This window comes from Sapajus apella, unplaced genomic scaffold, assembly GCF_009761245.1.
Source record: "Sapajus apella isolate SASKATOON/1434 unplaced genomic scaffold, GSC_monkey_1.0 scaffold25, whole genome shotgun sequence".
Lineage (NCBI taxonomy): Eukaryota > Metazoa > Chordata > Mammalia > Primates > Cebidae > Sapajus > Sapajus apella.
Genome location: NW_022436965.1, coordinates 21,073,495 through 21,090,237, shown reverse-complemented (window position 1 = coordinate 21,090,237; position 16,743 = coordinate 21,073,495). Strand labels below are relative to the sequence as shown.

At 42.8% G+C, this 16,743-nt stretch overlaps 1 protein-coding gene across 1 annotated transcript in view; it reads left to right on the top strand.

Moving 5' to 3' along the window:
- Nucleotides 1–16,743, top strand: part of XCL1 (X-C motif chemokine ligand 1) — a 169,024-nt gene that overhangs the window by 59,427 nt on the left and 92,854 nt on the right. The window contains exon 3 of the mRNA XM_032291459.1: nucleotides 11,280–11,319. The gene's annotated coding sequence lies outside the window, so the exon portion shown is untranslated. The remainder of the gene's footprint in view (nucleotides 1–11,279; nucleotides 11,320–16,743) is intronic.

Genomic DNA, 16,743 nt, shown 5'->3' with positions numbered 1-16,743 from the left:
AGCCAGAGAGCTTGTGTCCTTTTCACTCAGTCTTGGGGAAGCAGGACCTGCTAACAGAGCAGTAAAAGATGACAGCTTTAAAAAGACCAGGAGAGGCCGGGCGCGGTGGCTCACGCCTGTAATCCCAGCACTTTGGGAGGCCGAGGCGGGTGGATCACGAGGTCAAGATCGAGACCATCCTGGTCAACATGGTGAAACCCGGTCTTTACTAAAAATACAAAAAATTAGCTGGGCATGGTGGCGCGTGCCTGTAATCCCAGCTACTCAGGAGGCTGAGGCAGGAGAATTGCCTGAACCCAGGAGCCGAGATCGCGCCATTGCACTCCAGCCTGGGTAACAAGAGGAGCGAAACTCCGACTCAAAACAAACAAACAAACAAACAAACAAACAAAAAAAAAAAAACACCAGGAGAATGGATTTGATTTCTTAGCCTCCTGAGAAGAAATAGGGTTGGGAAGCTAAGTACCCAGACACTTAACAGTGAGGAAGTCCTGCAAAAGACTGCAAAGATTAATCAGGTGTTGGCTTCCTTGGGCTCTAATAGTGGAGATAACATTTGAACATAAACAGCTATACTACAAAGCATCATGTGGAGCTGGGGTCAGCACTGGTGAGATCAGCAAAGCCGCAGTGAAGAGAATTCTGTTGCAACATTTCTGCTGCAGGCAAAGAGCAAGAAATCTGAAATGCCTAAATTCGATCCAGCCTTTACGTGGTGTGGGAGAAGTCTGTGTTGGGATAGAGCGGGGCCGCTGTGTGACCTTGGGCATGTCTCTTTGCATTCAGATCCTCAGCGGAACGACAAGCCTCCAAGGCTTCCGTCTGTTCTCAGCTGGAGGGGAGAAATGAAACCGCAAGAAAGGAGAAAGATGTGTGCTACAGGGCTCGTGCAGGGTTTTCCTGGGAGAGTCGCTGGTTCACAGTGTGACATGGAGCATCAGTACGAATTTCTTAGTTGCAGTTTTCTCCCTTCGCTGTGGAGAGCGGAATTCCAGGCACTGGGCAGCTTGGAGAGAGCATCGCTGCGATTTTCAAAGAAACGTGGTCCTGCAGTCCAGAGACAGCAGGTGGCGCTCTTTCTCCTGAAACACATTGATGTCTGCAGCTTGGCTTGCAGACTGTGCGGGGGATGCAAACTGAGTAAGATCTCTGCAGTCTGAAGGCATCCAAGGAGACCAGGGCAAAAAGGTCTGGTCAGGACTGCCTGCCAGGTATAACTGTTCCCTCACTTGAATGCCCCCTGGAGGCGCCACCTGGGCTTGGGCTGCAGCACTCACCAAGGTGAACACACACAGCCTCCTTTCCACAATTTTGCCGTTAAGTGGCTGCATTTGCAAAGGAAAATCTTCATTTTCACACATGATGACTGTACCTGTCTGGGCTTTAGATTGTGACGGGGAAGAGTCATTCCATCTCAGTGTGTGATAAGTATACTTATCACTTATTACATGGGAAGGCGAGAGGTCCAGGGTCCTCCCTGCCATTTTAGGTGATACAGTATCTTGGGGAATGCAAAAAAAAAAAAAAAAAGGCAGAATCTGGGAGAATGTTTTACCTGGAGGATCTGGCTTTTACCTGGGAGGTGTCACAACTTCTCAGTGAGAAAAAACTTGACATTAGATCTCCTTTGAATATCTATTAAAGAAAAGCAAAAAGAAAACAAAACAACAACAAGAAACCAAAATGAAACATTTCCATAATGAAGAGATCACTGGATTGGAATTCATGAGTCTAGTAAGGGCACTCACTGGCTGTGAGACTTGGGCAGGGCACTTACCTCTGGTCCTCAGTCTCACTTTGATGTTCAGTAGTTATTGATTACTACTGAACATCAAAGTGAGAAAATTACTACTGTTGATTCAGTAGTTATTGGTTAATGTCTCTTCTAGCACATTACATAGTGTGTGTGTGTGTGTGTGTGTGTGTGTGTGAAAGAGAGAGAGAGAGAGAGAGAGAGAGAATGAGGAGAGAGAGAGAAAAGAGAGGCAGCCGATCAAACAGAATAGCTTTTGGGGGAAAATTTGTATAAGGCAAGACAGAAACATACATGATTGGGGACTGAGGAAACCCTTTCACTTTAATTTCCATTTCAATCATTGAAGCTCATAGCGACCACACCCAGTCAAAAAGTCATGCCATTTTCCTCTTCCGGGAACTGAAATAGATCCCTCAGAAGTATCACCATCAATGTATATACGTACCTGTGATCCCCATTCAGTTGCTAGAACAGCTGTGTGCCCTCCATCAAAGCCTCTCTTCTGGCTTCTGAGGTGAGGGGGCAACTTCAACAAACCAGGTCCCAACGTGGAGAGAGAGGTAGCTCTTCCTTTGCTCCAGTGGCACTGAAAGCATGTGGTAGAGGTGAGGGGGGAGGAATTATGGTGGGGAACAGGTGGTGGTGTTCCAGGGATGTAGGAGGAAACTGCAATGTTGCACTCCTGCTTGAGGGGCTTGGCCATTCAGCAGCCATCATCAGCCATCAAACATGTACTGAGCACCTTCTGCGTGCAGGCGAGGCACTGGGAATACCTCTGGAACCCCACACAGTCTTTGCTCTCAAGGAGCTCACTGTCTCATGAAGAGAAATTAGATAGAGTCTGTTTTCTATCAGAAAAAGATAAGAGTCTTCTTTTCCTGAAGAAGCACGTTTAGGCTTTAAGGGGCTCACAGAAGTGCCCTTCTCAAGGGATGCCCTCCCCAATCTTCCTACTCACTTGCTCGAGGTTTGGCTAGACACAGTCAGTAATAAAAAGGTTGCTTTTCAGACAACAGGGGATGACAGCAGGGGATGCAGCTTTGCGTGTGCTTTGCCTGCTATGCAGATGGTCGCCAGGCCACCCTGTTGAGGATTCTGTTTGGCAGGAACGTGCTCTGATTCCTTAACTGTAGGCTTTGGGGACCAGACGTGCCCAGGGGCTTAAAGGCAGCTGAAGTGAAGCAGCTTTTCTGCACACTCATCAGCATCAGGCTTCAAGCCGCAGTGAAGCATGGATCCGAGAGAACTACAGTGCCCCAGGTGGGATGCTGCAGTGTCCTTGGGCATACCTGTGGCTGCTGCAGGACATACTGAGCACAGTGGGCCATGGCTGGGTCTGAGCTGCCAGCTGCAGGATGAGCTGCTGACTCACTGCTGCAGCCATGAGACCTTTAGCAACTGGAACAGCACAGGGAATTCTTTCTTACTTTAAAGGAATATGTGATGGAGAGGAGGGCAATGGGATGACGAGTCAAAGTGTGAGCCTAAATAGCAGCTGTAATGATTTTCGGAGAATTCTTGGGCAGAAATGTTTTTGTCAGCCTTGGAAGAATGCAGCCTGTTGGGGACGTTATTCAATCAGTCAGTCAGCATGTATTAAACACCTATCTTGTGCCTAGTATTTATTGTATGCTTAGTTTATAAGGGGAAAATGAGGAGTAGAAGATGTTTCTTACCCCACTTGGGGATTATTATGACTGGCACTTAGAGATCCTTACTCTGTGCCAGACATAGCATTCTGTGTGTGCTAGTTTATGTCATCCCACAGTAGCACTATAAAATATTATAGGTATTTTAGTTTATTCTACTGTAAGTTGGGAAGTTAGAATTTGAACCAGAGAATTTGAATCAGTTCAGAGTCAGAGCTCTTTACCATCATGCAATTCTGTTCAAGAAGTGCACACAATTTGAGAACAATACAGGATAATTCATGATTAAGTGCTAAATCATATTTATAATACAAGCATTTGTGATGAGTCCAGAATAAATCCCTATCAATCTGCAATCCCGAGTCAGCTGAAGTGTGTAGATTTGCTCATGTTTAAGCAAATATTGAGCCTGCAGAGGGAGTTTTTGAGAAGGTGGGGGGTCAGAATGAGCACTCGTAAGGTCAGGGAGTGGCAGCTGTGGGTACCATCAACAGGATAGCATCAGGTGACCTGCTATGAGTCTCAGGCCACTGTGTGCCTAGAATAACCCTAATTGTTGGGGAAAACACAGAAAGATAATTAAACATATTTTTATCCTTTGAGAATTTGTCTGGTTGGATTTACCTGACCAATTCATCAACTTAGGCACTATTAGCAAAATAGGACGAGAATGAGGTTCATAAGGGGTTGAAGAGGGCTCATGACCATCCCATTCAGTCTTTAACGGATCCACATTTGTGTTAGCGAGGAGTCCATAGGCCTTTTGCCAGATGATATTGACAAAGACCTAAAAGCTCTTAAATTTTCCTGTGACGATACTGACCATACATCTGTGGTGGAGCTGACCAGAACTACTCTCTGGTTTCAAGGATGAGAGAGAATCCTGGGCAGCTGTCAGAGAAAAATCTCTCATGAAACTGATGAAATACCTTTGTCTTTTGGCTGGTAGAGCTGATTTTTCCAGGGACACTAATGTGCCAGCTCTCTGACCCAAAGCCCAGTGTCTCGTACACTTCTCAGGCACTCATTTGGGCTCCTGGATTCGGGTTACAGTATCTCCTTTTCTCTCTTTCTCTGGTGTTTAGCTAAGGTGGTGACTGATACAATCGACCTGATTCTAGTTCTGTTTTGCCCATAGTTATTAACCTGTTTGAGTCCTATCAGGGACTCTATACACTTCAGCTGGCTGGCTGAGTTCTGGGGCTGAGTTCAGCTGGCTGGGGGTTTTAGAAGCTTAAAAATGGTGAGGAAGACAAAGAGATGAGTAAGATCAGATAAAGATATTCCTGGACAAAACCCTTTGGCACAATGCCAGAAAAATAACAGCTCAGTTCAGGAAGACTCTGGGGGCAGAATCTGAGACACAGGCCAAATCACGGTCCCAGTAACCATGGAGAAAGCAGTTTCCACGACAGCCAAGCAGAAGGAAACTTACCACCTTGTACCTGAAAAAGGTTGCTCTGGAGCTGTTCTTTGGGAATGGAATAATTATAGAGGTGGACGTGGGTGGTTATGGACAAGGAAGAATAGATCAAGCAGAAAAATTGGAGTTGAGGCAGGGATAACCGGAGAAGACTGGTAACCATGTTGTCTAGTCCAAGCTAGAGAGAATCCTGAGGCTTTAATTAAAATCATCAAGTTATGTTTCTTCTATTCAAAGGTCTCTATTCAGAGGAAATACAGTTGTTTTTGCACTGGGAGTACCTGGCTGTACCTGTTCTGTATTGAAAGAGACCCTGAGAAGCAGATCACCGCAGAAGAATAAAGGGAAAGCCAAGGCCCAATACTCTGCTATTTCAAAGCAAAACCACCACGTCTGTGGTGGTGATGTAGGATTCTTTCCGTGTGGTTAGACTCACTGAGCAGCTTTCTCTTTGGGGCTCTCCTAAGCCTATTTCCTGGTGCAACCAGTGACCGAGTGAGACTCATATTCCGTGATAGCTAAGAATTGGCTGTGGGCATGGGCTGGAAATAGAGACACTTAGAAAATTGTTAATTTCTCACCTCACGCCTGTAATCTTAGCACTTTGGGAGGCTGGGGTGGGTGGATCGCTGAGGTCAGGAGCTTGAGACCAGCCTGGCCATCAGGTGAAACCCCATCTCTACTAAAAATACAGATGTGGTGGTGCATGCCAGTAATCCCAGCTAGATGAGAGGCTGGGGCAGGAGAATTGCTTGAACCTGGGAGGCAGAGGTTGCAGTGAGCTGAGATCACACCACTGCACTCCAGCCTGGGTGACAGAGTGAGAGTCTGTCTCAAAAAAAAAAAAAAAAAAAAGAAAAGAAAAGAAAATTATTTATTTCTCTAGTGCAGGGTTGTGTCTCACTCATCTCTTTATCCTCGGCACCTAAAAAATTCCCAACACATCATAATAAACCAGTTATATATGTTTATTGAGCCATTTTAAATGATTTGTGCTTTGGGATTGGCTATGTGGAAGATACAAGATCTAAAGGACTGTATCCTGTCTCTGTTGTCTCAGAAGTATTTCTCAGATAATAAAATACTGGCAGATTTCTGATGATTCTCAAGAAAGCTGGAAAATAGGCTAAAAAACATGGAGGATAATAAGTTATCTTAGGGATAGAAGAGAAGAAAATCTCTTCAAGAGAACTTACTGAGGTTCTGGTTTCTCATGTTGTGTAAGAAGGCAAATTGTTGCAATGTTTGCAGGAAAGGTTTTATCAACATATGAGGTGTTTGTCAGGTGGACAAGGACAATGTGTGCAGGACGGATGTGGCGCAACAAAGCCCAGCCAGGGAACTTCTCAGGGTGGTTGTTGGTGGGGTGAGTTGGTATAGCTGGAGCACAGGTGGTGAAAGGTGAAGATGAGACTAGAAGGGTTTCAGCTGTTGGTGGTATGATTCCATTTTCTTTCCAGAAAGACAACACTGGTTGTAGTGTAGAGAAAGGAGAGGGAGAAGGGATGATGGGGAGGCAGCAGGTCCAGGTAGGATTCAACTGCAATAACCCGAGTGATGAGAACCTAAGCTGGGGGCAGAGTCAGTCGGTGGGAGAGGACTCAAAAGGGAAATGAGGAGAGTGGCACTTGACTGAGTTTATACACTGTTTGGGGTTGGTGGTGAGGGAGCAGAAAGAGTCTGGGAAGGTGAACGAACACTCAGGGTTTGCGGTCCTGCTGCAAGGGACAACATTCTTTGAAATGTTTTTATCTTAAACATTCATGCAAATTTGTATTTTTCACTTAGAAAGATACCAACATTTGCATGTCAATGAAAATAATGTGTAAAACAAGTTTACAGACTGAACTTTCCAAAGCTTCAGAGAAAATGAACATGTAAGGAAACCATGGTTGTGTGTGGTTTCTGATGCTCCCATCAAGTAACCTTTTGAAAAGTGTGGGAGTCCTCCATGATCTGGCAATACCCTCCCCTTCTAACATTTGCTTTGGCCAAACTGGTCTAGTTACTGTCCCCTCAACCTTCTCATAAATATTCTACTTCTCTGGTTTTGTGTGTTTCAAATTTTCTGGTGTTTCTCTAGGCCATCTTCCAGGTCACATTCTCCCTCCAGCCTTCCAGAACTGTGACCTCCTTCCAGCTCCTTTCTCTGAAATTCTGCAGACTTGTTCTGCACTGCTTTTGTAATTTAACTGTAGATGAAAACATACATAAAAGAGCTAAAAAAGTATTGTAACTATCATTATTATTACGGTGCTTCAAGGTTGTATGTTTTGTTTTATTTTCAAGCAGATTATAAGCCCTAGAGGTCAGGGACAATGTCACTGATGTCTTTGTCACAGCACTCAGCTCAACATATACTTTTTGAATAGTGCAGTCATTCTGTATGTAGAAAACAAACTTACATCAAAGTAGAAGGAACAGATGGTAACTTTTTTCCCCTAGAATATATTTGTGACTTTAAGTTGAATGTTTATTTCCATTAAACAAACTCTTTTATTTCCTCTGTAAAGCAAATCTAAACATCAGAAAGCCAGGATATCTCCTCCCTTTATGTTTTCTCCTTGGATGGGACAAGTAAATGGTAGGGCCTGGGTCACCTTAGGTGGCTGTGAGTCTGACGTTGTACGAGTGCAAGCGCTTTTTCTGTCAAGTCTGCCTGAGCCTCGTTCTTAGCTTTTTAGGCAGACATTTCTCTACTAAGGAATCTAAAGATGGAAAACCTAAGAGAAGTATGTTGGGAAATTACTTTCTAAAGACATTCATGCAGAATTGTGTGGCTTTCCCTGAAGCCCTCCTCTCCTTATACTAGGTTAGGTGTTTCTACTATGTCACACTTTATTGTTGGTATTGATTTTCTGGGCTCCCCAGTAGAGGAAGCTCCCTGGGGGGATGTCTGTGTCTTATAAGGCAAAAATCTCATCAAAGAGTGTATTGGAATTATTTCTTGAGAGAACATAGGAAGAGAAAACCGGAAAATGTACCAGAAGGAGGTAGAAGAAGATGAGGATCATGTGATACTTTTTTGGTTCACTAAAGGTCTGAATCGGGTAATCATGGGTTGAGAAAATAGAAAGAAAAAATACAGAGAATTGCTGGTGAGGCTGTTGATACAAATAGAAAGACTGAATGAGGGAATTCAAATAAAAAAGGCAGAAAAGTATGGAATAAATGGATGAGGCTATGCTTTGAAGGAATCAAAACATAGTATATCAATAGATAAGTGACTTTAGATTCAGAGAAGGAAACGGAGTCTTTTGAGTTCATTTCATCTCCTTTCATATCCTCCTGGAACTACGTTCCAGGATTTTCCATTTCTTTCTCTGATCCTTTTTTTCTGCCTCCCTTTCCATTCTTAAGGACCTTTGTGATTACTTTGGGCCACCCAGATATTCCAGAACAGTCTCCGTATTTTAAGGTGAGTTAAAAGTTTCCATCTGCAACCTTAATCCCATTTTGCCATGTAGCCTAATGCAGTCATAAGAACTGGGAATTAGGGAGTGGACATCTTTGGTAGGCGAGGCTTTATTCTGCCTGCCACAATCCTTGGTCACCATTATTCTGACCTGGATTGCTGCAAAAGCCTGAGCTCTGCAGGCATCATACAGCCAGCAAAAAGCAGAGCCAGAATGTGAATGCAGAAGTCAGGCTGCCTTGAGTCAATATGAAATATTTGCCTCATTGAGAGGACTTCAAATAGCCTAATATGAAATTGAGTCCATGTTAGCCTATTTGAAGTCCTCTGAATGGGGCAGATATTTCACGTCTCTGTGCCTTTGCACATGACACTCCCTTTGCCTGGACTTCCTTCCTTCCCTTGACTCTCTGTCCAACTTCATTCATACTACTGAGCCAATTCTCTGAAATCATGGGCAGAGCTGATTACCAACTGAACCCTTCTGCACCAGCTACATGTCTGTGCCCACACTACTCACATCCGAGTGGGCCACACTGGCCAGGTAGCTTCTGCTTAGAGCCTGGCACATACTGGATACTCAAGAAAAGAGTGTTAAGAGCACTGTGCTGGGGATTTATTCTTTGCAATTTATTGGAGCGTTTTCCTCATGCATTTTTTTCAGGTGTCTCCCTTCCCATGCTGCCAGAAGCATCCATTTGCCTCAAAGAGGATTAGGGCTTCTATAACCAGAATACAAAAGGAAAACTATGTAGCTTTTTGATGCCCAGAGTAGGAATTATTTAAACAAATTGTTTGTTTTTTTTTTTTAAATTAATAGTTTTGTGATACCAGGCCTTGTAAATTAGAAAGGGCTTTTCAAAACTTCTTTGACTTTTTAGTGTATTAAAGGCCGGCTTAGTTGAACTAGGTCTTAGAAATTCTTCGGTAGCATAGCGGGACACTGTTTTCTGCAATTAACCTAAGCATAAAGTTTTGTTGCCCTGAGAAGAAGAAAGACAAGTTGCAGAAAGTGCATTCCAGAGAGGAAAAGAAATGAAAATCTCTGCCTTGGGCCCTGATGAAATTTGGGAAGGAGAGGAGACATGGGCTGAGGAGAATCTTGCATCATGATTCTGCCTGGTAGATGTGGGAAAGCCAGAAGCAGAGGACATTTTCATTTTCCTATTTTCCTTTTGGGACTCTGGGAGGAAACTGCCTTGGAAGATATTCCTTGTGTCATATGGAACAGTCATGTTAGAGCAAAGCAAATAGGAAGCTATGGTTTGGCAGAGGGAGAACTTGAGCTCAGCTTCTAGAGGTCTTCTCCAGCTCTCAGGTGGAATGAGAAGAATCCAGATATTTCTTCCTACCCCACTGAGTGACATGAAAAGCAGCCGATTACGCGGTGGGCCAGCGACCCTGTAGTGAGGGCTGTTTGGCAGACCAGCTGCACTAGGGATCAGATGACCTTCTAGACCCCAGATCCCAGAGGGCCCCAGAGGCCATGCAGTGCCAGTGAGAGCTGATGTGGGGCCAAGTCAGCCAGCAGGGCCACTAGGCTCTCTGCAAATAAGAAGAGGTCAACGACGAGTCTGACTCGCTGCTGACTTCGACTGTGGGCATTGGCAAGAAGAGAACTGACTAGGTGAACAAGAGCCACCTTCAGGGGGCCCATGAGAATGTGAAGAGAGGCACCAAGACCCACATGCAGATTGGAGGCCTTGCCACCCATCACCATAATCTCCCACATACGGCCACATATCATCTTAGGTGGGCGGTACAGGAAGGGGATGCACTCAGAAAAACCAAAAATAGACCTGCAGAAAACTTTTACAATGGAAAGGAGGGCTTTTTTAAACCAAAGTGAATAATAAAGAACTAACTGGCAAGATTAAGTTTTTGCTGTTTTCCAGCTACCCATTTTGTTGACTGCATTGCTGGTCTAGGGGTGAGGTCAGTATAGCACCAGCTGCACATGAGATTTGATGGGGTGTCACTCATCGTATGAGTCCTCAGCATCTTGCAGTCTTTCTGTCTAGTTCCTGAAAACCAGAATGGCTTGACTCCAAGGGTACAACTGTCTGGAAGTGTCATAATTAGCAGCTTTTCTTCTGAATGCCACTCTAAATGGAACTAACAGTTTATTTGAATCATATACCTTCCTCCTTGCTGCTTTTGCTATTGGTGTTGTATTTTTTTCCTTTGCTGTGTAAAGGATAAGTTATGGAAAAAATTAACTTGGGATTCTAATTTTTTTTTTTTTTGCTTAATAAATGCTGATACATTATTTATTATTAATTATCACCGGAATTTAAAAAAGTGATTCCATGGAATGATGGTATTGACAAGAAACCTAATTACAAGAAATGAGCAAGACCATTTGACTCTCTAGAGTATAGAACCTGTAGAAGTCATTTTAATTTGCAAGATATGTTTACCGTTTTAGAGAGACAGAGAGGAAATTTTCATTTTCAGGGATTGACGAACAATATCCATGAGTTCTTGAAGTTGAATAACAGGAAACTGTACTTGCTTGTTGAACCGTTTGGTTACTGGAAGAAGCTGCTGGTCACAAAATGCACATCCAATAGACTGCAGTTCTACTGGCAACACTTGGTTTGACAGTGCAACAGGGATACTCACTGCTGGCAATTCTGCCATACTTACAGCTTGTGTGAAAATATCATTCTGGGCACTTTGTGTTCTGTTGTCTTCTTTGATGAACTCCAAGTATGGTACTGCCTCACTCAAGGTGGTGGGAGTTAGCAAATCTACTCCAGAGTTAAAAACATTTTTGACCACTAGATGGTGCATTTAGCCCAGGACAGCTTGGTTACTGTCCACAGCAAGCCTGGGGAGGGGAGGGACTGAGAAAAACCACAAATTTATTTAGACTAAGAAAGCCTATGCTTCAGGGTAAAAACTTATTGCTTGCTGAAATCATGAAAAATAATTATCTTAAGATAGAAGATAATGAAAATTATGAGTAATTTACACAACCTTTATTGTTTCGATAACACTAATGTTCCTCCCTGCTTCCACATCTTTTTACAGGAATGAAGAAAGAAGGAGCTAAGACTTCCAGGTGATCTAGGTAAGACCACCCCATCCCAGAACATCCACACTATTTACAGGAAAAGTGGACAGGGGCCTGAAACTCTGTGTGCTCCTGTCCCTTCTTCCTCAACATACACAGCCTCTCCATGACCACCAGACCACAAGGCCTGACCTCATCTGGTTCTCGATCCCATTTTGCATGAGTTACCACAAGAATTCTGGGATTCTCAGATCCTCCTCAGCCTTAGACTCTAATTCCCATAAAGGTCTCTGCAGGGTATGGCAATGGAGCCTCCCCATCCAGCTGCCCTGCTTTCTGATTCTCCATGGCACTTATGGCCCCTGCCATTTATATAACTTATGTATGCTAGTAAAAGCTCTATGCAGACAGAGGTTTGCATCTGCTTTGTTTACTTCTGTATTCTCAGGGCACAGAACAGTGACAAACAGCATTTAATAAATATTTGTTGAAAGGTTAAATATTATTTACTTGGCCTGATCCAAGCAGGCCCGTGCGTGCATAAGAAATGGAATACAGGTTTTCAAGAGCTTCTGCAGGCAAGGAGACTCAGTATTTCCTGTACCTGCCAACTTTCTCTGTTTCCTTTGATCCCAAAGACCCTGTGGAGTTCTTGCTGAAAGGAAGATTTAAATGGCAACTTTCACATGATCCCTTAGAGCTGTGCAATAGTTGGTATTTGCCTGCAGCCTTTCCACCAAGGGAGGCTGATTAGTCTAGAATGGGATTACCACAGGGGATTGTACAATCCAATTTTCTGAGTGTCTTGGGATGCTGCTTCTCTCCCCACTCAGACAAGAAGGGCATTATAATATAAGCCTTTGTATTATCTCTTCCACATCCTAATAATTAGTACAGGGAGTCCCCCTGCCCCTCAGGTGACATTTAAAGTGTTCAGTTTATATAACTTGCATAAGGTTCATATGGATGCTGCCCTCCCCACTACTCAGAGGCTACTTCAGAGGCTACAGGGAAACACCCAGCTGTGGGAGTATGGCCTGCCCACGAACCCTTTAACATGTTCCTTCTTCTTAAGTTTAGCTGCTTTTATAGACAGTGAGCACCTTGAGGGCAGGTCTGGGTCTTGCCCATCTTTGTAGCCCCACGCACCAATTTCAATCCCCTGAGCCCCCCCCACTGCCAACCTCAGGTAGTTTGGTTTGTCTACAGCAAATGATAAACTTGGCTGATATTGGCATGGTGATGACTTTCAGTTTTAATAGGGAGTGTCATATTTTGGTAGCAGACATTGCAGTACCTAGGCCTGTGAGGACGTTCCTTCTGCCTCTTGACTTGCTCCATTCACTTTGTGTTGTGTCTAATGCATTGCATTTAAATCAGAACAGCTTGATGGATCTCTATAGAATATTTTTTATTTAATGTTTATTGAGAACTGGCAGGGAGAGTGCTGCTTGAAAGCACACAGGCCATGTCTATTTTCTTTCAACATCTACAACTTAAAGAAAGAGGATAAATCACAGGCACGTGGAAACTAAGCTCTTTCCCTTTTATAATATAAACAGAACTTTTCATCTGCTTTCTCTCTTTATGAACAGACAGATCTGCAAGTGACATGGATAAGTGATGGCAACAGTTGGCTCCCTAGGTGGTCTGATGGTGACAGTGACTCTGTGGCACCTTGTGATAATTTGGACAGTTTCCCAGTTTGTGGACATCCTCCTTTCTCCCTCCTTCAACTTGACCATTTCACTGTGATTATCACTTCCAGAAAGGGATAAACTAAGGAAGGGAGGTGGACAGCAAATGAGCCAATTTTGCTGCAAGTTGGTCATTCCAAAAACCATGTGCAACAAGAGGGAGAGGCTGACATTAATGACCAGGATAATGATTTGAGATTATTTATGGCACAGTGCTTCCCATTAAATTAGGCTGAGGAATTCCCTTTTTAAATTAGCTCAGAGGGCCTTGTCTGTGTGTCTATCAGAACAACAGTCCATCGAGGTGGGAGAAGAAGTTGTTTCTATCATTGCAGGAATGATGACAATCTCCACACATCTCCTCTCTTTTTATGTAATAGCCTCCAACATGGGGTATGAGCGTTCCTTCTGTATGACAATTTACTGCAGCACAGGAGTAAAATATTAGAGTTTCTATTTCTATTTATTTATGTCTAAAATAAAAAAGAGATCGAGCTCTAAAAATTTATACTATATGGGTTGACAGTGACTTACATATAAAATTTATAAGTAAATATATTTTGGGGGCACATGCTCAAAATTTTTTACTCACAGGTGTGGATAATCAAAAAACTTTAGAGGCAATGATATAAATAATCACAAGGAGAAAATCCCCTTGGAATATTAGAAGTTTCTCCGAATCGGGCAGCATTCAAAACAGGAAAGGTTCATATAAGTAATTATTATAACAACAAAATTTAAAATCGTAACTCAGGAATTCTCATCACAGAGATATTACTGCATATTACCTTAAAGCTCATGTCAAGACAAGATGTCAACACAGAAATTTAAACATGTCATGAAAAGGGCAAATAAAATTGACTCAAGTTGTGATTTGAATATGGAGAATGGCAGAGAGTTTCTGAGACACACTGTGGGGAAGGTGTAGCAAAATGGTCCCTAAGGGAGAGGCCTTAGTCTCATGTGCAGGAGCCAGAGGTGCCTTGTGCAGGGGGCACTTGGTAAGTGGAGCATTGCTGTGCCATCCCTGCAATAGCGCCAGTGATAGCCAGTCAAGATGGCCATGCAAGAGCTGAGCCCCCTTTTCCCCGGCTCTTTCTCTTGTCAACCTTTCCTTCTTACACTCCATTGAAAGGCACATTTGCCTTTACTTGTTGGGGTATCTTCTGAGAGGAGATAGGTACCTAAGAGATTAGACCAAATATGTCATGAGATTTTTAACAGATTGAGAGCTCAATGAGAATATTAAAAAGTTGGCCAGACACAAAGGCTGATTTTTCTGTTACTGCCTTACTCCAAGATCATTCCACTTGGTTGAACTCTGCAAGTCAATGAACACGTGGCTTATCTCTCCGGCTGGAAAAGGGCAACAATTTCATCTTTTGGACAATGCCTAAAGAAAGTCTCACTCACGATTTTAAGCTTGAGTCCTCCTAAGTAAGAGAAATAAGTCTTTGTTATAGATATTGAGGCTGGATGACACCTCCCCTTGGCCTGGTGTGGACTCCCTCTCTAGAAGGCATTAACTGTTGCTGCGTTAGCTAACTCAGAGGTTCATATACTCTCTGGCTGTGGGTCATTCTCTCTTCTGCCCTTTGAAGGATTCTGAAGTTATTAAGAATCAGAGTGGGAAACTGCTGGGTAGTGTTCCATCAAGGCAACTATGGGAATGTTTGAGCCAAAGGATGGTGGCTCAAGACAAGGAGGGCAGGGGACCAGTGTACAGGGAGGACCCAGGGGATCAGGGCTGGTGTCAAGGCCAAAGCCAGCTATTGTACGCAGTCGGGTATTCCTCACTGATGTCTTTATACAAAGTGATATTGCAGGGGAAGCCAGCCAGCATTAGGATACAGGGAATTATCCCTCCTTTTCTGTGTTCTACTAGTTTGCTAGATCTTCATCTTTATTTTTGACGTTTTTCTAATCAAATCACTGGAGAGACTTTGAAATACACAAGAAGTATCCCTCTTTTCAAATTCCATCTCTTGCCATCAGCATGAGGACTGCTTTTTGCATGTGGACAGTCTGTAAGACATGTGGCATATATTGGTGACTTTCTTGTCCTTGCAAAGTCACAGGCATGTCACTGCCTGGATAGGTTTAGGAAACACAGCTCTGGCTTAATACCTGCTCTTCCTCACCATCTATTTGGGGATGTTTGATGATTTTTCAGTGTAGAATACAAACAAATGAAGATTTATCAAAGATGCCTTTGTTTAGCAACTGGCTAGCTATTTTATCATGGCTTTAAATTTAGCTTCTTACTAATGACTATGTGCATTTGGGAGAAAAGGCTGGCTTTGCAGATAAGAAAGCAGCTGTGTGCGTCTTGGTTAATGCCTTTATTATATCACCCTCTACAACCAAATTTCATTTTCATTAGCTACAGAAATGTTTGAAATCAAGCCTATATTCAGGGCACAACTGATCACTTCAAAGGATTCAAAGATACGGAGTAGGTGCCACAGTTGCTTTTCTTTTTCTTTTTTTTTTTTTTGGCTTAAAAACAATAAAAATTCCTTCCTTTCCTTTCCTTTCTTTTTCTTTCTTTATTCTAAAAAATGGGATACATGTGCAGATGTGCAGGTTTGTTACATAGATACACGTGTGCCATGGTGGTTTGCGCACCTATTGACCCATCCTCTAAGTTCCCTCCCTTCATCACCACCCCCCAACAGGCCCTGGTGTGTGTTATTCCCCTCTCTGTGTCCATGTGTTCTCAATGTTCAACTCCCACTTATGAATGAGAACATGTGGTGTTTGCTTTTCTGTTCCTGTGTTAGTTTGCTGAGGATGATGGCTTCCAGCTTCATCCATGTTCCTGCAAAGGACGTGATCTCTTTCCTTTTTATGGCTGCATAGTATTCCATGGTGTATATGTACCACATTTTCTTTATCCAGTCTATAATTGATGGGCATTTGGGTTGGTTCCATGTCTTTACTATTGTAAATCGTGCTGCAGTAAACATACGTGTGCATGTGTCTTTATAGTAGAATAATTGACATTCCTTTGGGTATATGACCAGTAATGGGATTGCTGAGTCAAATGGTATTTCTGGTTATAGATCTTTGAGGAATTGCCATACTGTCTTCCACAATGAAGACAGCATGAAAATACTAATTTACCTTAGTATTTAAATGAATGAATTAAATGAAAAATGAGCTAATTTATATTCCCACCAACAGTGTAAAAGTGTTCCTATTTTTCTGCAGCCTCACCAGCATTTATTGTTTCTTGACTTTTTATTAATCATCATTCTGACTGGCATAAGATGGTATCTCATTGTGGTTTTGATTTTCATTTCTCTAATGGTCAGTCATGTTGAACTTTTCTTCATATGTTTATTGGACACGTAAATGTCTTCTTTTGAGAAATATCTGTTTAGATCCTTTGTCCACTTTTTGATGAGGTTGTTTTTTTTCTTGTAAATATGTTTAAATTCCTAATAGATTCTGGATATTAGACATTTGTCAGATGGGTAGATAGCAAAAATTTTCTCCCATTCTGTAGGTTGTCTGTTCACTCTGATGATAATGTCTTTTTCTGTGCAGAAGCTCTTTAGTTTAATTAGATCCCATTTGCCAATTTTGGCTTTTGTTGTAATCTCTTTTGGCATTTTTGTCATGAAGCCTTTGCCCATGCCTGTGTCCTGAATGGTACTAGGTTTTCTTCTAGGGTTTTTATGGTTTTTGCATTGAAGTCTTTAATCCATCTTGAGTTGATTTTTGTATAAGGTGTAAGGAAGGGGTCCAGTTTCAGTTTTCTGCATATGGTTAGCCAGTT